This window comes from Meles meles, chromosome 8 (assembly GCF_922984935.1).
Source record: "Meles meles chromosome 8, mMelMel3.1 paternal haplotype, whole genome shotgun sequence".
Classification (NCBI taxonomy): Eukaryota; Metazoa; Chordata; class Mammalia; order Carnivora; family Mustelidae; genus Meles; species Meles meles.
This window is the reverse complement of record NC_060073.1, coordinates 93,394,863-93,421,099: the sequence shown is the minus strand read 5'-3', so window position 1 is coordinate 93,421,099 and position 26,237 is coordinate 93,394,863. Positions and strand designations below refer to the sequence as shown.

Below are 26,237 nucleotides of genomic sequence, written 5' to 3'. Positions count from 1 at the left end.
CCCCAAATTGTGGGTGGGAGAAAGGGGATAAAAAGAGGTTCAGAAAAAAAAGAAAAAAATTTAAAAAATAAAACAAATAAAGAAAATATATATATTTTAGATAAACTAGTAAAAAAAACATTAAAAAAGAAAAGGGTAAAAGTTTTTAAAAATTTAACAGAAGAAGAAAAAAGAAAGAAAAAAAATTTGAAAAAAAAAATGAATTAACCACAAGACTGAAGAATCATGGGAAGAAAGCCATGAGTTCCCTGCTTTGCTTTCTCATCCTCTGGAATTCCGCTGCTGTCCTAGGTATCGAACCTGCTTTCCTTGATAGATGAACTTCGTCCTGGCTGGATATTTTGTTGATCTTCTGGGGGAGGGGCCTGTTGCAGTGACTCTCAAGTGTCTTTGCCCCGGGTGGAATTCCACCGCCCTTACGGGGGGGGGCGGGGCAGACTAAGTAATCCGCTTGGGTTCACTTTTCTGAGCTTCTGTTCCCTGAACGCTTTCCGTAGAGTTCCAGAGGACGGGAATAAAAATGGCGGCCTCCCAGTCTCTGGCCTGGAGGAGCCGAGAGCCCAGGGGCCCACTCCTTAGTGCGCCCCCAGAGGACAGCACCCAATCACTCCCGTATCCCCAGCCTCCAGCCGCGCTCTGCGCTCACCCAGCCGGCGACCAGAGCTGAGAGTTCAGTCCTTGGCTCTGTCTCTGTAGCTGGCTTCTCTGTTCTAACACCAGTGAGCTCTGCGACACTCTGACACCCCCAATCCTTCTGTGACCCTGTGGGACCTGGGGCCACGCTGACCCTGCGCGGGCTTCACCCCGGTTTAGCCTCTGGAGCAATGTCCCTCAGTGGAACAGACTTTTAAAAGTCTTGATTTTGTGCTCCGTTGTTCCGCCGTTTGCCGGGAGCCGGCCCCTTCCCCCACGGTCTATCTGCCCATCGTTTTAAATTCACTTCTCTGCCAGTCCTACCTTTCAGAAAGTGGTTGATTTTCTGTTTCTAGAATTGCTGTTCTTCTTCTCTTCGATCTCCCGTTGGATTTGTAGGTGTTTGCAATGTTTAGATAAGCTATCGAGCTGATCTCCTGCTACCTGATGTAGTCTCAGCCCGCTACTTCTCTGCCATCTTGACTCCTCCCCTAGCTATTTCTTTTTAAAAAAATTCTGTATCATTAACATTCATGTATTAAATCTGTAACTGATAAATTTTCCAGAATTAGAAGTACTGATCAAAAGTAATGAGCACTTGTGCTCACTTTGGCAGCACATCTAATAAAATTGGAATGATACAGAGGAGATCAACATGGTTCCTGTGCAAGGATGACACACAAATTTATGAAGCATTCCATATTTCTGGATGTTAGCTATACTTATTGTGGTGATAATTTCATAATATATATAAATATCAAATCATTATGCTGTATACCTGAAACTAGTATGATATTTTATGTCAATTATACCTCAATTAAAAAAAAACATAATGAACAATTTTAGAGTTCTGGGTAGATATGACAAATGGCCTGTCAGGTTTTAACCCCTTTGTATGCCTTGCAGTAAAGGATCAAATTTCCTATTTCATTGCTTTCTCTCCACTACTAGGAATTAGCTTTTAAAACATGAAAAATAATATCTCATAATTTTAATTTGCGTGTCTTGGTTATTAGTGAGTTCCAACATTTCTCGTGTGTTTATCAGCTATTTTTCTCTTAAAAATTAAATTCATGTGTTCAGTTTATCTTTCCATTCTGTCTTCATCATTTATGACAGCTTGGACCCAACACAGAGGGATAACTAAATAAATATTTTTATGAGTAACTGAAAATCCATATGGACTTTCACCCAGGAACCAATAATGCATATAGTTTGTTGCTGTTCCTCTTCTATTAATCTTCTTAAATTTAATTATTTCTCCTGTGAAATGTAGTATTTAGGGAAAATGTGATTTTTTTTCTCCCTGTTCTCTAGAGTCCTAAGAGACATTCTCTCAGTTCAAACTTCTCTCTTCATTTTCACTGTATATCATACCTCACCAGCAGGCACCCTTAGGTTATGGGAGGCCAGTGTATGGACTACATATTTTTCGAACTCTAATTGTATGACTAAATGATTGCACCAGCCATGCAAATACAAATGTAAGTCTTAAAAATAATAATTTACATAATTAGCTGACAAGAAGGCTTGAGCTATTATTTAAGTTCATATATAACCTTACATCGTCAAGTGTTAATTTATGCTCTGTTCTTTCCAGCATGATTGAGCTGTTTGGTAGTTTTATTTATGACTCATGCTTAGATTCATTTTGCAGTGCTGATAATGTTGAGATAATGGGAATTTATAGTTAGCTCTGACAAGAGGCCATAAAACAAATGACTGGATGTTTTCTCTATTGCCACGGGCTCGATTTATAACATAAAGTACTTAATAATTGTTATTAATGAACCCACTGTGGTTGCTATATAGACACAGCTGGAAATCACATCTGTTATCAGACAGCCTGGGTTGAGTAAAGTACAAACACTGCAGGGAACTAATAGCTACAAAAGGAAATGACATCACAGAGCCATAGGAAGTGCCTATAGATGTTAGCTACACTGACACAGAAGAGATTTAGGATAGATTTTAGGAGAAATGATAGAGAATTTGTTGCTCTTTACAATTTTTCTTCCATAGGGATCCAAAATGTCTTTAATTATGAGCTAGAGTTCCAGGATCAATCCATATATTAAATATTAGTAAAGCTTATATCTTATTTTTTAGATCAAAATAAATAAAAAGTCCAAATTCAGCCCACCAACTTATCTTTCCAGGTTTCTCTTCTGCAGCATTTTTGGAAACATTCTGTCTTATTCAAATTGGGTTTTTTGTCTTTATTTTTATAGACTTATGCTTTCCTGTATGTATGCTTTACCTTATGTTGCTATCTCTAGCTGAGGCCATTCCAAACTATTTCAAGACAGAAAGAACTACTTGTACTTATTTCCTCTCTCTCTCTTTCTCTATCACCTATTCTCATTTGTCTCCATTCTCAATTTTCATTCTCCCCATTCACCATTGGTAAACATTGTAATATGTATTATATGCATTATTTGATTATATTTGAAGTGTATTTGCTTATTTGATTATATGCTTTTTGTGTGTGTGACTTTTTTTTTTTAATTTGTGGAAGTTGTGGTAAATCAAAGATCTCAATTTACTTCTTTTACTTAGCACTGAAGTGTCAGCCATGATACTCCCTGAATATCTAGTCCATTCTTTGTAAATGTTTCATAAGACTCCATGTGTATCCACCAAAATTGACTGTCTACTCTCCTCAGTAGGGCACTCAGCTTTCTCTGAATCCTTATCACAACAAACAAGGTAAGGTGTATGTCACTTGTGGATCAATGAGAGAATTTCTTTAGGCTACATACCTAAGAGTGTATTTCCTGGGTCATACCTGTGTGTGTGTGTGTGTAGACTTGGTTAGAATTAATGCTGACAGATAGCTCTTGAAAATGTTCCACCATTCTCCTAGCAGGAGTGATGGTTCCTATATCTTCACATACAATTAATAATTGGCCTCACCTCGTTTTACATTTTAAGCAAATTAACAGGGATAAGATAATATTTCATGACTGTTTTCATTTGCTTCTATGATTACTACTGAGTTTGAATATCTTTTGATTTGTTTATTGCTTTGGAGTTTGTTATATATTAATTGCCTTTTCACATGTGTGTCCATTTTTTTCCCTCTTGAGTTATTTAACTCTTAGGGACTTAAAGGAATTCTTTGTATATTTTTGCATTGTCAGTTTTGATATCGCAAATTTTTTCTTACTATCACTTCTCTATTAACTCTATCCATACTATTCTTCATTAAACAAAAATATTTAATTTTTATGTTAGTTTATTCAACACATTTTTGCCTGAGGATTTGTGCTCCTCAAATATTTTTTTTCTTCAAGTATTTTAAAGACAATTCTTCCTTACCTCTAAATCACAAATATATATTCTGACATTTTCTTTTATTGATTTTCTATTTTATCTTTGATTAATCTGTCTGGATTCTACTTTTATTCATGATGTATTTAGGGATCCAGTTTTCCTTTTTAATGTCATATACGAAACAATTTATCTTTCCACTTTTGATTTGTGGTGCTATATTTCCATATTTATCATATATTAAATTCTAACCTAAACAAGGTCTTTCTCTGAGTTCACTGTTTTGTTTCATTGATCTGTCAGTCTGTTTTTATATCAAAACCTATCTATTTTATTATTGTGTGTTAGGACAGGCAGATCACCATGGACCCTGAACATCCTTGAACTTCCTGCCGATGGGCCAAACTGAACTGTAAGGCTTATTTGTTCCCCAACCTGAGCAGTTTCTGTAGCTGATCACATGGGCAGACAAGTAGGCCAAGCGACCACAGCATGACTACTTGTCACTCTCTGGTGTGGGTGAAGGGAAGAGAGAGGGAGATATTGTTTTGTTTACTGCTTACTACAGAAGGTGCTGTGACCATCTGGTAGTGCTGTTTGGGCCACTGTTGTGCACCACTTTTATTGCTCTCAGTGCTGAGTGTGTAATTAGTAATGATGGTTTATATGCTTATGCTGTGAACCCTCATAAAATTCAAGGGAGATGGTCCCATTTGGGAAGAGTCACTTTTAGAGAAATGATAGCGGATACAACAGACCACCAATTAGGCTTTTGGCTTCCTCCCATGTTGTACAACGGAAGCTATAAACTTCCGGAGTGAGAAAAGGAAATCACAGTCTTGGCGTCTGTAAACTTCAAAGACCCTTTTGAACTACAGATATCTGCTACTAATAACTATGCTGATTGGAACCAATACTGGTGAATGTTCTGCCAACACTTGAATGTGTATTCTGCTATTTTGGGATAAAATATTCATTAATATCAATTATGTCAAGCTGGTTGATAGTGCTGTTCAAGTCTTTATGTCTACTAATTTTCTATCTATCTTGTCTATCAATTACTCATTGAGGAGTATTATTTCCTATTATAATTGTAGATTTGTCCATTTCTCATTTCAATTCTATTTGTTTTTGCTTCATATATTTTGAATCTGTTATTAGAGGCATACAGATTTAAATATGCTATTTTTTTTTTAACAAATTGACAACTTTATCGTTAGGAAATATTCTTTTTTATCTCTGGTGATAACACTTCTTATGAAGTCTTCCTTATCTGATATTATCTTAGCCATTCCAGCTTGTTTACAATTAATGTTTATTGGCATAACTGTTTCTGTCTTCCACTTCTAACTTATCAAAGTTTTTATATTTAAGGTGGTTTTCCTGCAGATTATATTTAACTGATTTTCCTAAGTCCAATTTGAGAATCTCTGACTTTAAATTGGAGTATATAGACCAATGGTCAAAAAGTATTTTTGAAATGGCTAGATGACAATATTTTAGGCTTTTGGATCAAATATTCTCTGATGAAACTGCTAAACTCTCCTATTATAGCATGAAAGCTGCATAGAACACACACATAAATGAATGGGCATGGCTGTGTTTATTTCAATACAATTATTAACAAAATCACAGTGGGCTATATTGGGCCCATGGGTCATAGTTTGCTGATCCATGGTTTATACCCTTTATGTTTAATGTAAATATTTATAGGTCAGGGTTACATCATCCAACTTGTTTTCTATTTGTCTCATGTGTTATTCATTCATTTTCATTTGCTTTCCTCTTCTTTTCCCACCTTCTATTGGATTGAGGGTTTTTAAGATTCCATTTTACATCCTTTTTTTGGTAAACATATTAGGTGAAAAAAAACTTCTTTGTGTTTTACATTTTAAGTGACTGTTATATGGTTTATAATACACATCTTTACCTTTTCACAGTCTACTTTAAAATAATAGTATAACACTTTATAGATTAAGATTATTTTTTTAAAGGTTTATCTATTCACTTAGGAGAAGGAGACAAGTAGACTCCCTGTTAAGCGGTGAGCTGGATGGGCGGCTCAATCCCAGGACACCGAGACCATAACCTGAGTTGAAACCAAGGCTGGATGCTCAACTGATTGAGCCACCCAGGCGCCCATATAGATTAAGATTCTTTTTTTTTTTTTTAAGATTTGTATTTATTTATTTGACAGAGAGAGAGATCACAAGTAGGTAGAGAGACAGGCAGAGAGAAAGGGGGAAGCAGTCTCCCTGCTGAGCAGAGAGCCCAATGCAGGGCTCGATCCCAGGACCCTGAGATCATGACCCGATCTGAAGGCAGAGGCTTAACCCACTGAGCCACCCAGGCGCCCCTAGATTAAGATTCTTAAGTATTGTCACTTTCTACCCTGTCATTTGTGCTATTTTTGTCATACATTTTACCTCTATGTGTGTTATGCTGTGTGCATTGCAACCACTTTTTTTCCCAGATTTTTTGAAGTATAAATGACAAATTTTTAATATATTTAAGGTGTACAGTGTGATGATTTGTTATATACATATATTGTGAGAAGATTCCCATACCGTCAAGTTAATTAACATCTCACATATTCATCTTTTTTTAGGGGGAATGAGAATACTTTAGTTCTAATCTCTTAGCAAATTTCAATTATACATATTTATCAACTATAGTGATCATGTTACTCACTGGGTCCTCAGACCTTATTCACCTTATAATTGAAGGTTTGTATAATTTTACCTAACTTTACCTATTTCCACCACCAACACCTCCCAAGTCCCTGGCAACCACCATTCTACTCTCTATTTCTATTAGTTCAACATTCTTTTTAAGGTTTCACATGTATGTCATGTTATGCAGTATTTGTTTTTCTCTGTCTGGCTTATTTCATTTAGCATAATACCCTCTAAGTTCATCCAAGTTGTCACAAATGGCAAGATTCCCCACTCCCATCTTTTTTTTTTTTTAAAGCTGAAGCCATTCCATTGTGTGTGTGTGTCTCTCTCTGTGTACATTATATATATATATTGCATATATATATTATATATATTATTTGTATTATATATTTAAATATATGGCATATATTTTAATATATAATATATAATTATTATTATTTATATATAATGTATATATACACAATATGTATGTATATATTTAAATATATTTAAATATATACCATATATATTTAAATATATTTAAATATATACATACATATTGTGTATATATACATTATATATTATATATAATAATATTATATATATAATATTATTATATCATATAATAATATATTATATATTATTATATGATATAATATATATTATATATTATTATAATTTATTAATATAATATATTATATTATATATTTAAATATATATGGCATATATTTTAATATATAATATAATATATTATATTATATATACATACATATTGTGTGTATATATACATTATATACATTATATATTATATGTTATATTATATATATTATATTATATATTTAAATATATATGGTATATATTTAAATATATAATATAATATATTATATTATATTATATACACATACATATTGTGTGTATATATACATTATATATCATATATAATAATATTATATATATTATATAATATATATTATATATAATAATATTATAATTTATTAATATAATATATTATATTATATATTAAAATATATACCATATATATTTAAATATATAATAAATATATTATATATATAAATATATTATATATATAAATATATATTTAAATATATAATAAATATATATGGTATATATTTTAATATATAATATATTATATTAATAAAGTATAATATTATTATATATTATATATAATGTATATATACACACAATATGTATGTATATATTTAAATATGTGTACTACATATATGTGAGATATATTTATCTATATATCTAGATATCTATATCTATATATCTATCTGCTAATGGACACTCAGGTTGTTTTCCATATCTTGGCTATTGTAAATAATGCTGCAGCAAACATGAGAGTACAAAGATGTCTTCAGGATAGGATTTTGTTCCCTTTGGATATCCAGAAGTGGGGTTGCTAGATCATGTGGTAGTTCTTCTTTTAATTTCTTGAGGAACCTCCATGCTGTTTTCTAAAGTGGCTGCACAATTTACATTTCTGCCAACAGAGTATAGGACTCACTATTCTGCATATCCTTGCTAGCATTTGTTATCTTTTTTTCTTTATGATAATAGACATGCTAACAGTTATGAGGTGGTATCTTATTGTGGTTTTGATTTACATTTTCCTGATGATGAGTGACATTGAGCACTTTTTCCTGTATTGGTTGGTCATTTGAATGTATTCTTCAAAAAGATATCCATTCAGGTGATTTGTCCATTTTTTAATTGAGTTTTTTAATTGAGTTTTTAATTGAGTTATGAGTTCCTTACATATTTTGAATATTAACCCCTTATCAGATATGTGACTTGCAAATATTTTCTCTAATTCTGTAATTTGGTTTTTTATTTTGTTGTTGGTTTCCCTTGCTGTGGATAATCTTTTTAGTTTGATATATTTCCACTTATTTATTTTTGCTTTGCTTTCTTTGCTTTTGGTATAAAATCCAAGAAACATCATTGCTGAGATCAATGTCAAGAAAATTTCCACCTACATTTTTTCTAGGAGTTTTATAGTTTCAGATCTTATGTTCAAGTCCTTAATCCATTTTGGGTGATTTTTGTTAGTGGTATAAGGTGGGGTACAGTTTCATTCTTCTGCATGTGTATATTCAGATTTCAGATTTGCCAGGCTCCACAGTGGTGTGAGCCAATGGAAACACATCTGTCTCTACACAAACACATTTATATTTATTAATTTATGCAAGGATTTTATACACTACAGATACATGTATATGTACATAAATAAAGGAGATTATATATTTATATATAAATAACCATAGGAGATTATATATTTATATATATTTATGTAATATAACATTATATATTATATATATTTATATAATATATATTTATATATAATCTCCTATGGTTATATTTCTTTTTTGGGGAGGCTTCTATTCCTTTGGAGAACTCTGAGTGACATACCATATAAACTTTAATCTCTCCCAGTGCAGTTCCCTTCTTTCAAAAATATAATCCTCTAAATTTCTGCCTGGTTTTGCCACTCACTTTCTATGACTTTAATTTTTATACATTTTTTCCAGAGATTATAATTGTTAGCTGTATGATGATTAATCTGATACAAGATACTCTCCCATTTCAAGTCTAATTTTTTCCAATAATATTGGGCATTCCTGAGATAAATCTAATCTGCCCCTTCCTATATTATTATTAGAAATTGCTTGATTTGGTTTGCTAATATTTGTTTTAGGATTTTAAATCATGATTTATTATTAAAATTTGCCTGTAATTTGTCTTTCTTGTACCAACGCTGTCAGGTTTTAGAAAAAAATGGAAATGACAATTGCATAAAAGAAGGAGTATGTTTTTCCTTTTTTAAAATAATTTGGAAACATTTATCTACAAGTAATTTGTTTTTCTTTTTCTTTTTTTTGTATTTTAGATAGAATGTGCCTGTGTGGACCTGGCATTTTCCTTACAGAAAGATTAACCATTGATTCAAACTTAAAAAAAAATTATTGTAGTGTTATAGGACTTTGATGTTTCCTACTTATTTTCTTTTTTATGTATGTATGTATGTATGTATTGTGTTATGTCAGTTGCCATACAGTACATCATTAACTTTTGATTAGTGTTCCGTGGTTCATTGTTTGCATATAACATCCAGTGCTCCATGCAATTTGTGCCCTCCTTAATACCTATCAACAGTAACCTATATTTTTCTCAGAAATTATCTTTTCTTTATGCCTTAAAATTTAGTGGCATGAAGTTTTTCATTATGCTCACCTATAATCATTTTAATATTTGCTATATCTCTAGCTATACCTCGCTAATGATGCTTAATATTTCATTTTATTTTGTTGGTAGTGGTTGTGGTGTTCTCTCTCTCTTTTTACATCTCATTGTAAATGTGTGAATTTTACTGGTCTTATCTGAGGTGCTTTTTGGTTTTGCTGTTCTTCATTATCTTAATTTTTTATAAAAAATTGTGATGTAATTGACATACGGCATTGTGTAAGTTTAAAGTGTACAACATGTTGGTTTAATACATTCATATATCATAATACAATTACAGTAATGTTGGCTAACAACTTTATTATGTCACATATTTATCATTTATTTTTTGTGCTGTGAATAGTTGGAATCTAGTCTCTTAGTAACTTTGAAGTTTATAATGTGGTGTTACTGAGTATAATCACTATGTTGTTCATTAGATTTCCAGAATTTATTTATTTATTTATTTTAAAGATTTTGTTTATTTATTTGACAGATAGAGATCACAAGTAGGCAGAGAGGCAGGCAGAGAGAGAGAGGAGGAAGCAGGCTCCTCACGGAGCAGAGAGCCGGATGTCAGGGTTGATCCCAACCTGAGCCAAAGGCAGAGACTTTAACCCATTGAGCCACCCAGGTGCCCCCAGAATTTATTTATTTACTAATTGTAAGTTTGTACCCTTAAACAACATCTCCAGCAGCCCCACCCTCTAGTGCCTCCTACCATTCTATTCTGTTTTTACAAGTTAATTTTTTTAGATTCAACGTATAAATGAAATCATACAATATTTGTCATTCTCTGTCTGACTTACCTTACTTAGCATAATGCCTTCAAGTTTACCCATGTTGCCACACATGGCAGGGGTTCCTTCTTTCTAATTGCTGAATATTATTTCCCTTTACTTAATGATTTCTGTTAAATGACTTTTTTAGTCAGATAAAAATGTATTGTGTATGTTACCAATTCTTTGAAGTTTTTTGAGACTTGTTTTAGTGCCTACTATGTTGTCATAAGTGCCCCTTGTGAATTTAAATAAAGTGCCTCTTCAAGTTGTTGGACTTTAGAGGGGAGTCAACAACAATACATCCATCTTCTCCATAAGAGTTCTGGTAGCAATAAAAAAAAAAAAAAAGCAAAAATTTGACAGGTGAAATCCGAACTGTCACTTCTATAGTGATTAAGCTAATGTTAGACAATATGGTTGATACTCAAGGGAAAGTAAGTGTCTTAACCCTAAACCTCAGATTTAGACAGAATTCCCCATCTGATCCCAGGGAATGCTGGTCACATACACCTCTCTGATAATGGTGGTGGCTGTAATGATCAAAATATGGCATAGAGTAGCAAGGCAGACTATGTGGTCCCTGTTGGAAGCATGGTTCTAAGAGAAATTGAAGAAGAAGGGTCTAGTCTCTATATGTCACATTTTTTCCTTCTACACTGAACAGTCAGATTAATCCCTTAGAGAAAAGTGTGTTGAATTAGAATTAGAAAGAGATCAAAAGTGTTACTCCAGTGGAATTCCCACCACATGAAATGACATGTCAGGATTGTTACTCTCCTAACATTATTCTCTATATGTTTATCATATCCAGCTTGTTCATTGCTTTGTTCATCTTTCAAATCTTTATTTCATGCCAGCTCAGCCAAATATGTGAAGTATTTATATATATGTTGCCTAGTATTTTCAAGTGTGTGCAAGAGTAGTATATCACATTATGAAAATAAATGTTTACTTTTCATCATATAGATTTCTGCCCTTTTCTTTAATATCTTCCTTCTATCCTAAAATAGTTTTTGCTATATTTTACTAATTTAAAAGAGCTATTAATTTCCTTTCGTTTTTAGTTTTCTTGAGTAAGAAAAGTTTTAATGTTATATATTTTTTCTGAGTATGGTTTTTACGTTGCCTCTTGTTTTGACATTTTTTGTTCTACCTTTTTTGATCTTAAGAACTTTTAAAAGGGGAAATAAGGTTAAAATGAACACTAAGGATGGTATGTAAGGAAAGAAAAGCTTTTGAAATAACAATAATTTGTTGGAAGGTATGACCCTTAAGTAAGTGGATAACTGCAGTTTCACTGAGTCAAGCTGAAATGATGACCTTTTTATCCTCTTGGTCTTTCAGATTAAGTCATACAACCTTAACAGGAAAACAAAACATTGCCTATTATTTAATGTAAATCTTAAGAGCACAGAAAGCTGAAACTTCAGAAATACCTGACAAATACCAAGTAATTAATTTTATTGCCTGACCCGAGATGCCTGCAACATTATATAATCTTGTTCTTATTATACTAAGTTTTAAACATATTATAAAATAACTCAGTACTTTTTCTGGTTACTTCCATTAAACATAACTAAAACACCAAAATACCATACATAAAACAAACATAAGACTCTGAAAGGTAGAGAGAAAATGATGACTTGCTAGAGTCTTGGGGCCTGAGAAAAGGCATGCTGGTGAATCCCCCAGATTTTCTTTTTTGTCTCCTATCTACCAGACATTGCTGAAGAAACCAGTAATGCAGAAATGCAAATAGGCACAGGATAAATTTAAAAAGTGAACAAAACCCTGCTCTCTGTAGCTAAAAAATCAGAACAGAAGAACCTAGTGAAATCTAAAATTTTTAGATAATAACTCCTTTATTGCAACCAAACATCACAGAAGAAGCTGTGGCCAACACCCCATCCCTGCCAGTAAGGGCCAAGTGAGGATCATAAGCTCTCACCCTTGTAAACCTCTAAGGAGACACTTTAATACCCCTACTTGGATGATGTCAGAAAAGACCAATTAGGGTGATGAGACTGTCATCCTCACTGGCTGGTAATAAGGCATCCTTATCATGATGTCAATGAATATCATGTGAGGAGCCTGACTTTCCATCCCCACCTAGCAGTAATGTGGTACCCCTCGTTCTTCTTACTGTGCTGGGTGACATCATGGAAGCCAACAGAGAGTCAAGACTTTTATCATCACTCACTGCCAGTGAGGTTACTTCCATTATGATAACAATAGATACCATAAGGAGTGCAAACTACCACCCTGCCCATCAGTAATGAGAAGTCTCTCTACCTCAGGTATCAGTAGAGGCTCACTGGGGAACATGGACATCTACCTCTAACTGGCAGTGAAAATAGATCAGAAATATAAATAAACAGAACACTCAGGGACATTTGGGAATATAGCAAAAGTATTTTAAGCTCCATATATTGAATTTCCAGAAGCAAAGACTAAATAAGGAGGGACTTTAAAAGTACTCATAGAAATGATGGCTGAAAACTTGGCAAGAGATGTAAACTTACCAATTTAAGAAGCTGAGTGAATCTCAAACAAGATAGACAACAACAACAAAAAATCTATGTCAAGACACATTACAATTAGAAAACTGAAGTCCAGGATAAAATGCTAAAAGCAGTGACAGAAAAATGATACTTTAGCTATCAAGGAAAACTGCTTCAAATGACAGTGGATTTCTCATCAGAAACTATGTAGCATGGAAAGAAGTGGTACAATGTGTTTCAGAATTTCCAATCAGCATTTTATACCTAGCAAACATACAGCAAAATTAAAACATTACATTTTAGCACTAACATGTCAATATTACGTTAAATTATTAAAACTTCTAAATACACAAAATACAGAGATTGGCAGAGTGGATTAATAAACATGATCCAACGATCTTTTCAATATATACATCTCAGTTCTATGTGTAGGTTAAAAATAATATGAGAATGCATAAAATTATGCAAACACGGTCAAAGGAAAACAGGACTGGATATATTAATATCAGATACAGTAGACATTAGAGCACAGAAAAGTATCAGAGACAAAGAGGGACATTATATAATGAAAAAAGTGTTGATTTAAAATGTGCATGTACCAGACAACAAAGCAGCAAAATATGTAAAACAAAAACTGATATAATTAACACAAGAAGTAGATCAACCCAATTATAGTTGGAACTTTAATCCCTCTCCCAACAGTTGATAGAACAACTAGAGGGAATATGAACAAAGATACAGAAGAACTCATATCCACCAACAAAGAGGATCTAATCAACATTTATAAAACACTCTATACAACAATAGTAGGTAAGTATTTTTTTCAAGTGTCCATGGAACACATACCAAGGTAAACACTATTCTGGGTTATAAAACAATCTTATACAAATTTTAAAATATTGAAATCATACAGAGTGTATTCTCTGACTACAAAGGAATGAAACCAAAAATCAAAACCAGAAACATCTACAGATGTTTCTGTAAAAAACAGAAAAATCTACAAACACTTGAAAACCCACAGCACACTTAACTAATATATGGGTCAAGTAGAGGGTCTCAAGAGAAATCAAAGCAGATATTGAACTGGATGAACATGAAAATAAAACACACCAAAATTTGTAGGACACAACTAAAGTATTGCTGAAAGGAAAATCTGTAGCACTAAATACCTGCATTAGAAATGAATAAAAGTATCAAATCAATACCATAAGTTCCCACCTGAAGAACTTGGAAAAAGAAGAAAATAAACCCAAAGCAAGGGGAAGGAAGTAAATAATAAAGGTAAGATGTGCTAAGTAGGAAATTGAAAATAGAAAAAACAGTGGAGGAAAGCAATGAAACAAAGACCTGGGTGGTTACCAGAGGGGAGATGGGTGGGGGATGGGTGAAATAGCTGATGGGAATTAAGGAGTACAATTGTTGTGATGAGTATTGAGTAATGCATGCAATTGTTGAATCACTATATTGTACACCCGAAACTAATAAAACATTACACGTTAAATATACTGGAATTAAAATAAAAAAACTTACTAAAAAATTTGCCAAATTCTGAGCAAAACTGACAAAAAAAAAAAAGAGAGAGCACAAATGGCCAATATCAGGAATGAAACAGGGATATCATTACAGACTCTGCTGATATCAAAAGAGAAATAAAGGAATGGCACAAACAACTCTACATGGGGGCGCCTGGGTGGCTCAGTGGGTTAAGCCGCTGCCTTCGGCTCAGGTCATGATCTCAGGGTCCTGCGATCTAGTCCCGCATCGGGCTTTCTGCACAGCAGCAAGCCTGCTTCTCTCTCTCTCTCTCTGCCTGCCTCTCTGTCTACTTGTGATCTCTCTCTCTGTCAAATAAATAAATAAAAAATCTTTAAAAAAAAAAAAAACTCTACATGTACAAATGTGATTTTATTGAAATTAACCATATCCTAGAAAACTACAAACTAACACAAATCATCCAATATGAAAAAATTATATAAGTAACCTCATAACTGTTAGGTGAATTTAGTTCATAATTTAAAAATTCCCCCCAAAAGAAATCTCCAGGCTCGGAATGTCTCACTGGAGAATTTTAATAAACATTGAAAAAGATTTAATATCAAATCTATGTAATATCATTTAGAAAATAAAAGGGGAGAAAATAGGGGCGCCTGGGTGGCTCAGTGGATTAAGCCGCTGCCTTCGGCTCAGGTCATGATCTCAGGGTCCTGGGATTGAGCCCCGCATCGGGCTCTCTGCTCCGCAGGGAGCCTGCTTCCTCCTCTCTCTCTGCCTGCCTCTCTGCCTACTTGTGATCTCTCTCTGTCAAATAAATAAATAAAATCTTTAAAAAAAAAGGGGGGGAGAAAATAAAAATTTATGTTATGAATCTAATATTACTCTGATACCAAACCAGAAAATACAGTTAAAAGAAAACCCTGCAGGGCACCTGGGTGGCTCAGTGGGTTAAAGCCTCTGCCTTCAGCTCAGGTCATGATCTCAGGGTTCTGTGATCGAGCCCCACATCAGGCTCTCTGCTCAACAGGGAGCCTGCTTCTCTTCCTCTCTCTCTGCCTGCCTCTCCCTACTTGTGATCTCTGTCAAGTAAATAAATAAAATCTTAAAAAAAAAAAAAAAGAAAACCCTGCAGACCCATATCTGTCATAAACCATAAACATAGATACAAAGTCCTTTGTAAATATTCACGAGTAGAATTTAGGAATATATTTAAAAAATTATACACCATGGCCAAGCTGGATTTATTCTGGAAAAGCTGTTTCAATATTTAAAATCAATCAGTGTACTGCACCATATTAGCAAGTTTAAGGAAACTCACATAATAATATTAATTGATACAGAAAAAAAATCATTTGAAAAACTTCAATATATATTCATGATCGAAATTCTCAAAAAAAAAATAAGAATAGAGGGAAATTTCCTTAACTCAATAAACAGTATCTACAAAAGAACCTTACAGCTTATACATAATAGTGAAAGACTAAATGCTTTTTCTCTAAGATCAGGAACAAGCCAAAGATGTCTGCTCTCACTACTCTTATTCAACATAGTGCTGGGCATTCTAGCCAGGTAAATAAAACAAGAAAAGGAAATAAAGGGCATTACAGGTCACACAGGAAGAAATAAAACTGTTTCTTTTCACAGATGATATAATTTTTTTCTATGGAAAGCAAGTATCAAGGAATATTTGAAAAAAAGAAACTTCCAGAAGGGCAAAATCTATTGTAATTTTGATATACTAACATGAACATTGCAATTAATAATGCAGTACTATTTATAATTGCTCAAAAAATGAAATTCTTATGTGTAAATATAACAAAACGTGCAGGATTGTTTACGAAAACTACATAACACTGAAAAAAAATCAAAGAAGATCTAAACACATAGAGATATATGCCATATTCATAAACTGGAAGACAACATCGTAAAGATGTCAATTCTCCCCAAGTTGATATGCAGATTTAATGCAATTCCTACAAAAACTTCAGCAAGCATTTCTGTAGGTACAGACATTAGTATTCCAGAATTGGTATGGCAAAACAAAGTAATCATAATAATTAAATGATTCTGAAAAAGAAGAAAAAATGGGTAAAAAGTAAAATAGAGGGGCACAAATAAAAGCCAGTATTATTATAATTTTGGTCTACAATTTTATCTTCTACAAGATTTAAAAGGTAAGTGCATAAAAATATTTTGTATGTAATGTGTAAAGATGTAATTTGTGACACTAATACAATTATAATACATAATAAGTAATAATAATAATGTTTGTAAACTTTACAAGAGTAGAGTTTTCAAATGTGATTGAAGTTGGTATCAATTCAAAATAGAGAGTTATAACTGTAGGATGTTATATTTAAACCCCATGGTAACTATGAAAACAAAATAAAACTCTAGAATATATACAAAATATACACATATACAAAAAAATGGCTAACAATGGACCAAAGATATAAACATAAAATCTAAACTATAAAAATCTTCAAGGAAAAAGCATGGGAAAAAACTTGATGACATTTAGATTTAGTAAGGATTTCTTGCATTTTGATATCAAAGACATGGCAACAAAAGAGAAAAATAAGTGATTCTTTCTTAATCAAAATTTAAAACCTGTGCACATCAAAGAGTTTGAAAAGGCAATCTAGAGAATGGGAGAAAATATTTGAATTTTATACTTTGATAAAGGAGTAATATCCAGCATATATAAAGAGCTCTTACAACCCAACAACAACAGCAGCATAACAGAATCAAAAAGCCCAATTAAAAAATGGGCCAGTGTCTAGAGTAGCCATTTTTCCAAAGAAGATACCAAATTCCCAAGCACTTGAAAAGATGCTCAACATCAGTAGTCAGTAGGAAAATGAAAATCAAAACCACAATGAGATACCCCTTTATACCAATTAGGATTGCTATTATCAAAACAACAAAAACAACAACACACACATACACAAAAACCAAAGGAAAATAATAAGTATTAGTGAGGATGTGGAGAAATTCGAGCCCTTATGCATTATTGGTGAGAATTTAAAGTGGTGCAGTCACTGCCACTGTGGGAAAAAGTATGATGATTCCTTTAAAAAAAAAATTAAACAGAATTACTATATGATCCAGAAATTCCATTTCTAGGCATATACCCAAAAGTATTGAAAGCAAGTGCTCAAAGAGATACTTTGTGCACCGGTGTTCATTGCATTACTCACAATAGCCAAAAGGTAGAAACAATCCAAATGTCCATTAATATATTAATGGATAACAAATTGTGATATATTCACACTATGAATATATATGATATATATCATATATCATGAATATATATATATATATATATATATATTCATTTACTGGAATAACCTCAAAAAGACATGACTTTCCGACAGATGCTACAACAAGGAATAACCCTGAAAACATTAAGTTAAGTTAAATAAGCCAGACACAAAAAGACAAATATTATATGATTCCACTTTTATTGAGTGGAATCTAGAGTAGTCAAACTTATATAGAGAGTAGTAGTATCTAGAGTAGTCAAACTTATATAGAGAGAAAGTAGAATGGTGGTTACCAGAGGTCAGGGAGAGAGGAATGGAAGTTATTTTTTAATAGGTACAAAGTTTCTGTTTGGGATGATGAAAAAGTTCTAGAAATGGATAATAGTGATGGTTTCACAATATTGTGAATGTACTTTATATGCAGAAAATTGGGGGAAAATCAACTCACTCATATAGTTCTTAAAATGCTTTTTTAATCCATTGTCTTGATTCTCTTGGTTATACTTCTTTGCCATGCTGCTTGAGATCATCCTATACTTATCCTCTCATACCACTGACCCCAGGGAGCTATAGCGTTTGATTAAATTGTTGGCTTTAGTAGATTGCAAATTTTGAGATGGCAGATTGTCTTCTTCATCATTGTGTCCTAGGATCTGTTATGTGTTTGGCAAACATTAGGTGTTCAAATATTTATTGAGTACAATAGCAAATCTCAAAAATGTGTAAACTGAACTAGAAATCTCAAGTCTTCTGACTTGAAATCTGTTCTTTTACTGGGACAACTCAGTATTTTCTAATGATCCCTCTATTTCTAGTACTTCTAGCATTTAAGCTGTGTCTGTAGAGCTATGGATGGTAATTTTGTCTTTCCCTGAAATAGCTTTTGCAATGCGCACACTGCCATAAGTTTTAATCATGAGTCCACCGGAAACTTTGAAGGTTTCTTCCTGTACACCTGACATCACCTTTCCCTCATCACTTTTAAGATGATTTGTAAAAATATTAAGGTGGAATATGCCAGGCGAAAATGGATCTGTAGCAATACTCCTGAGTAAACCAGAGATTTAATCATCCATTATCATGTTTTTCTGAAAATTTCCCTCTTATCCCTTACATCTTGTGGCAATCCAAAGAATTTCCAAGGTACAATGTGCTCAAAACCTGCGTCAGCTCAAGACCAAAAACGTGAATGTTTTCAAATAACAGTTTACAAATGCATTATTTGTAAACATTTGGCTATCTTATTTGAGGGGATATAAGGAAAATATCTTAAAAGCACCAGAATTTGGGCTGGGTACCAGGAACGGTGGGGAAGAAGCCTTGAGGGGTGGAGTATTAGATATATGAACACAATGCAGTGGGCAAATATATTGGAACTGCTGCACAACCATCTCAGGTGCTATGGCAGGCGTGTCCCAGCAGAGGGCGCTGTGGGTCTTCATGAAGCCTCCTGGGTACGCTCGGCATCCTTTGATCATGGCAGTTTTGTATTCTTGCCATTACTTTTAAGACCTAGCTTTGGTGACTATATCCTTAGGAAAGCCTGGAGATCTGAGGTTTGGGCAATGGTTCAAGGTTTTTTGGGAAATACTGTATTCACTTTCTCAGGATGGAAAGCGCTCTCTCCTGTTGGCACCAAAGACCTGGGGACAGGGACTGAAACTAAAATTAACAAGAAAGCTTTCAAGGCAATCGGCTCCATCTATTCTCCCAGACACAGCTTCCTCTTCTCTTTGAACACCTGGCTTTGAAATCAGACCTAATTTCTGCAGGTTGCAGAGAAATGTGGGAGCATGCAAGTCCTCTTTAAGTATGGCTTTTCTTAGAGAGGTGTGCTTCCCAGACTAAATTAGCTGAGCATGTGAAGAGGTGACAGTGGAAAAAGACAGGAGAATGATATATTTTTCATTTGTCAGCAAGCTAAGGGACATCTTTGTAGCTTACACAAGAACCCTGGGAAATGCTGGGCAGTCATGAATGCTAAAGCCTTTGGGATTCCTGCCAAGGGGACTCGGCTTACATGCTCCAGGCCATAACAACTTTATAGGCAACACGGAGAGTGACAGGTTGGCTTATGCTGGAGGTTTTACACTTTGTATGCTTGAAGGCACTACTTAGCCACTACTCCTCATTTTTTCAGCCATCTCCACCTCCAAAGAGGATGGAAGACACCTTTTACACTTTCAGTGACAGAATTCAGTTATCCATGTGAATGCAAAAGGGGAAGTTATAGAAAGAATATCTGTGGTTCTCTATCATAGACAGTTGCTGGGGTATTAAATCATGGATTTTTTACTTTAAAGGGTCAAATCTCTTATTAACTGGTGACTGGAGATCAGGCCTTTTGGCTAAAAGTTGGGGGTAAGAGGAGAAAACATTTACTGAGCACGGGCAAAATGCCAGGAACTTTTGCTCCTTTAGCAACCTCTCTGCCTTGTTGTAGTCTGCCTTTTTAACATTTGGTAAACTTAAGAAAGTTTAGGGAACCCATCTGAGGTCACAGTGTTAGAACCAGGATTGGACTCAAGTTTGTCTGCCTGCAAAGTCCTGGTTCATTCCACCCACCACCACTGAACTTCTCTGGGCTTATGAAGATCAAATCTTCCCATATGTGTAGTTCAGTTGCCTTCCCAGGCAAGGTGCAGATTTTGGGAAACTGAGAGGAAGCTGTTATAGGGGAAAGTGGCCTATAAGAAGTGCATGCATTCACATCATGGCTTCTTTTCATGTAACAAGTATGCAGCCTGGACCAGTCCCCCAAATGGCTTCCTTTGTAGGAAGGCACGACCAGGTCAATATGGTCTGAGAGCCATATTAACCAGAGCTCAGGCTGTCAGGCTCTGAGATCCAATCTATAAAATTTCTGTTCCCCATATGGAGGTCTCTGATGCTTCTAGGAAGAAGACATTCCCCTGAAGAGGCAGTTTGTGGTTTTATGAAAACCTCTAAGAAGGAGCGCATATTGGGGAAAATAAGGAATCATTGGTTATGGACAGCTAAAAGTGTAGTAATCAAATGCATTCTACTGAGTGCCTTTCCTAATCTAGATTCTGAAGACTTGGTGATGATGATGATGGTGATGTTATGATGATGATGATGATGGTTATGTTGGTGGTGGTGGTGATGGTGATGATGATGATAATGATGATGGTCATGACGGTCATGAATACAGAATGCCTGGCTCAATGGTGTGTATGTGCAGTATATTTGGATTTGGTCCACATGAGACTGGGATGACCTCTTGGAAAGCAGTGAAGTGGAAACTGAAGAAAGCTGGACAATTAATATGGTGGAGACAGAGCAGGAGGTGAGGGAGCTACAGCTTGTGGGTGAAGCAGTTCAGTCCTGGGTATCTGAGAGCTGCTCTAAGATCCTAAAGTCCCTTCAGGGTAGAACTCCTCAGTCATGGGAAGGAGGAGCTTCTAAGATGCTGTCCTGTACCAGGAGAAGGTTAACAGGTTCCCTCGGACACAATGAGGGTTAAGCCCCAGAATGACCTATGACTGGTACCCTTGTAAGCCTTCCTGTCTTTGCTTGGCTGTTCTCCCCTCTTGGAATGTTCTTCTCTGTCTTTTATAGCTGGTTGAGTCCCATACATTTTTCAACACCTAGTTATCACCTCTGTTTTTGTCTTTCCTCTTTGTTGTCAAACACCGGCACAAAATAACCTGTTGAAAAGTCAGAGCTGAGTTTGTTGCTTCCTGTGGTAAGGAAGGACACTATGGTGATGGAGTTCTTGTAGAGTCTCGGGGTATAAGGCAAAGCCAGAATACTTAAGAGGTTTTAAAGTTGCATTTAAGGTGGACTTAAAATTCAGAAGCTTGATTAGGATTGGATAAACATCAGGATAGAAGAGTTTATGATTGGTGGACCTAGGAAGGTGAGGGTTCTGAGAATAGGTTGGGAAGTAATATGGATCATAAACAATTGGTTTGGTGTTACCTATTGAAAAGCTGTCAATTTAAAATGGATTTACAAGAATGTTCAGTTATTTGCAAATTTATCTATCTGGGTTAGGGTTTCCCAGAACAGTAAAGACAGCGGAGTAGTCAAATCATTATGAGTATGAGCTGTATGGGGGTAGGTGATTTGGGATCTCACCATCTGACTGTAGAAAAATGACTTCTTGGTGTGCCTGGGTGGCCCAGTTGGCTGGTTAAGCGTCTCACTTTTGATTACGGCTCAGACCGTGATCTCAGGGTCATGGGATTGAGCCCCAGGTCTGGCTCTACCCTCAGCATGGAGTCTGCTAGAGACTCTCTCTCCCCCTCCCTCTCTCCCACTACCCCTCTCCCCACTTACATGTACTCTCATTCTCTCTAAAATAAATAAATAAATAAATAAATCTTTAAAAAGAGAGAGAGAAAAAAATTACTTTTCCCACCACGATAAACATAGCTGTTCATTCAGATTCCAGCTTAGCATTCATCACAGGAGATGCTGATTATGAGTCTCTCTGCCAAAGTTTACACAGAATCAAACATACAGATATTGAAACTGTTAGTGGAATTAATGACAGAAAACTTCCAAATGTGGCCCCTACACCAGTAACAGGCTATGTTACAATTTACAGAGGAATTTTTCAATACATGTTCAATTATACTATTTCCCTGTCTTTCCTCCTCTTGCCCTACCTCTTGCACTCAAAGAACAAGGGAGAAAAATGTGATCAATTTGGTGGGAGGAAAAAAATGTGAAACTAAACCTCCTACATTTCATCTTTAATCAGAAGCATGGATATATATATTTGGAGGAGGGGAGGTCAAAATCAACATTAAGAAATGCGATGTAACTTAGAAAACCTGGCATGAAATGTTGGCAGCCTGCCTCTTTCTTCTGAATCAGTGCATGAGTTTAAAGCCACGTTACCTTTCTGGCTACAATATTATGGTGCCTTCGTTTTCTTGCTTAATCTTCCAGAATCAATCAGAATTCAGTGTCTGAGCTTTGCTACAGTAATTGCCTGGGAGGGAGCTTGGCCAAACTAATAAGGGTCACTTCATGAGTTTTCTAGTGGTCCCACAGCAGTCACTAGAAAGAAAACACGGCTGGAACCCAGAGCTCTTGCTTTATTTGCCATTTCTGTATTCATGCAACACATGGGAAGCATCTTCCAGCTGTTTCCTACCTACCTATGCTCCTTGCAGTATTGTAGTCTGCAGTTTTTCTACTAGAACCATGCATGAAAGGATAAAGGAAGATGGCAGGGGAGGGATAGGAAACAGGGCAGGATTGCAGAATTGTCAGATAATAAGAATGCCAATAATGCACTGTGATAGATTCACATTTGCCTAACAGCCTTGTCAATAAATTCTCTTCCTGTTCTCACTGAAAAAATTAAAAGGCAGCAATCAATGCACTGTTCCTACCAGTTACTTATCTAAGCCTCTTCTTTCCATAGAGGCTAGGGTGGACCAAACAGCAGGGATATGTTTTAGGAGTGCAGAGTCCTGAGGAAGGAAGGAAACAGGTGGGCGCCCTCCACCTTGGTCTACTGCTGGTTGACAATGAAGTTCTAGACCACACATAACAGTGTCCAAGGTTGAAATTAGGAGTTAACAGAGGATGGTTAGTAACTCAGAAAAGGGCAAGGAGAGGTGGCCAGCACTGAGTAACAGCTGAAAATAATAGCTAGTATTTACTGAACCTTTAGATAATTTGTCTCACAACGGGACATTACACACAAGTAAAGATGAAGACATAAGAACTACCTGACAAACCACAAACCATTCTATCAAACGCAACTTTAAGGGACAAAAAATACGTCCTATATATGTCATATGATACCCTTTTTTATAGAGTTTTAAAATAATTAAAAGTAAATATATATATTGTTCATCATGTGTATTTTAAAAAAGAATAATACAAAGAATGCTGGGCAATGATTTACACATCATTAGGATGGTGGTTATCCCTTTCGGAGAGAGAAGGAGCTGAGTTGGGAGAGGCTTACAGGTTGATAGGTTATGGGATGTTGATTATATTATAAATGAGTGCATAAAATGAAAGACAACACTGCATAGCCAAATGAGGGAAGTATGTCATGGACAAGGATTATCATTAACTCCAATTCTGTGTACCTGAGATAAACACAGACACATACCCATAGACCAATATCCAATAAATAGCTGAACACAACAAATCAGATACTAAGCGCTTACCATGGGCAGACGCTGGGCTCAGCATTTTGTACATGTCACCTCATTAATCCTTATGACTACTTTATGAGGTAGGTAATGTTAGAAATCCCATTTTACATACAAGGGTATTAGGCACAAAGAGGTTAACTCACTTGCCCAAGGTCATATGGAGACTGATGGTAGAGCCAGGATTTGAACTAAGTCGAGCAGTCATGTTCTATTGTTCAAAATTCCAAGCTAAATTTCTTCTTGAATTTGATACTGGAGCTCCTCACTGTGGTTAGCACTTGCTGCCTTAGAACCTACCGTGTTATATACAGCACTGGTCAGTCAGTGTATATGAAACACCTGGTGTCTCCTTTGGGAAGACCCTGCCAACCTGTGGCCACAGCCTGAGGCAGTTTTGATGAGTAGTCTTTGCACAGAAGTAACCACTGACAGACTAGATGTGAGCACCCAACCATGAGAGGTCTAGCCATAGTCTGGTTGTTATTCTCTGAGGTGGTCTGAGGTAAAGAACTTGGTCCAGGAGTAGAAAGTGCTAAGCTAATCAGACTTGATCTTCCAGAATTTTGGAGTATAGAGCACGTGGGCCAGCTGATAGAGAATCGAGAAAACACACAGAGAAAAGAGATGTCACGAGAAACCAGACAGGCCCTGAAAGGAAATAGAAGCCATTCGCAACAGGGACCCAGAACATAGTTTTATAATCTGTGATTCTCTAGATATGTGTATATGCCAGACTTGCTTACTATAGCATTCATCCTCGTGAACACAGCAGAAGGACTAAGCAGAAGTAATTATGGATGAGGTACAGTAAATTCCTTTTTCTTTACAATGTGTGCAAAAGACAGTTGTAAATGCACTGGCTTTTCTCAAATGAGAGATTTCCATTTAGCAACCCTTTCTTGGAGCTGACTTAGAGGCCACAGACAAGCCGGGCCTCTGGAGAGCCCAAGGAAGAAACTAGCATGAGGAATAAAATTAAGTTGAAAATCTCCTTTGACATTTACGAAAAGTCAACAGCCATCTAAGTGATGAGAGAGACCAGAAATATAACTGGCTGAATGTCAATTTTAAAACTAGAAAGATAGCTGCTACTTTATCTCACGGAGCAGGTGTTTCTGAGCAGTAAATAACTCACGGATGGTCTATTAAACTTTAATGCTTGTGATAACAGCAAAGAGCATGTTGCCACCCTCCTAAATACATATATATAAAAACAAACAGCAATTTTCAACATTTATGCTTTGCACCATTTTCTTTTCACAGTTGTTCTACTGCATTATCTTCTGCTATTATCTTGACCACAAGTCCCTGCTGCATGAAGTTGATTTGCAATCGTGGGCAGAACAACCTAATGTAATTAACTATCTGGCAAGTGTACAATGATCATTTCCACATAAAAAAGTTTCTCTCCTTGAATGAACACCTTCCAAATAAGGCACTGATTTCAGTGCCTGTAAAATAGGGATGAGATTTTAATTTTTTTTTTTTTTTTGGAGGTGGGGAGAGCATGGTTTCTCCTGCTTTCTTCATCTAGTTTAAATTCAGTCATCTTATGTGAGGTTTTATTGAAATAGGAATTATGACACTTCAAAGTGACTTAAAAAAAAAAAACCAGGAAAAAAAAATGAAACGACATAATTGGGAAGAAGGTTAGATACAAAGAGATATGCAATTTGAATCAGCCAGATGAGAATTATTACCTAATAATGAGACTTTGCACTCCTATTACACCGGCTTTTGTGTCTGAGCCTTTAAAAGCCACAAGCTAATGAAGCTCCTGCCTCCCTGTGACTGAGGTCGCTGTTGTCACTGTCTGATGAATGCAGGAAATAAGCCCCCAAGACCAGGTGGGCTTGGCTTTTCTTCCGTTCAAACGTTTATTAATATGGTGGTTTGGAGTAAATCTTAGAAACCTCAGCTCCCAGATTCTCTTGCTTGTTTCCCTTTGCTCCGATTTTTTTACTCCTCAACCCTACATGACAAGGTCCCAAGGTACAGAGATTGTAGGACATAGTGGTGATTGAGTTTGGGGAGCCAAATTGAAGAATCCATATCCAGTGCAGCCTGGTGGACTTAGCGGCGACTCTAAACCCTCTTATGGCAACAACAGGGAAGGTGAGGAGTGGTGGGCATAGCTGTGTGCAAGCGCCGATTGCGAAATACTCAGAAATTTGCCTGCTGGTGGTTAAACCTGAGGTAACTTGAAGTCGTTCATAGTGGGAGTAGTTATGCCACAGATACC

At 35.3% G+C, this 26,237-nt stretch overlaps 1 non-coding gene across 1 annotated transcript; it reads left to right on the top strand.

The window, feature by feature from the left end:
• The first annotated feature begins 1,233 nt into the window (after nucleotides 1-1,233).
• Nucleotides 1,234-1,340, top strand: LOC123950128. The gene has a single exon (XR_006820132.1). It is a non-coding gene; the product is annotated as a U6 spliceosomal RNA (small nuclear RNA).
• The last annotated feature ends 24,897 nt before the right edge of the window (nucleotides 1,341-26,237 follow it).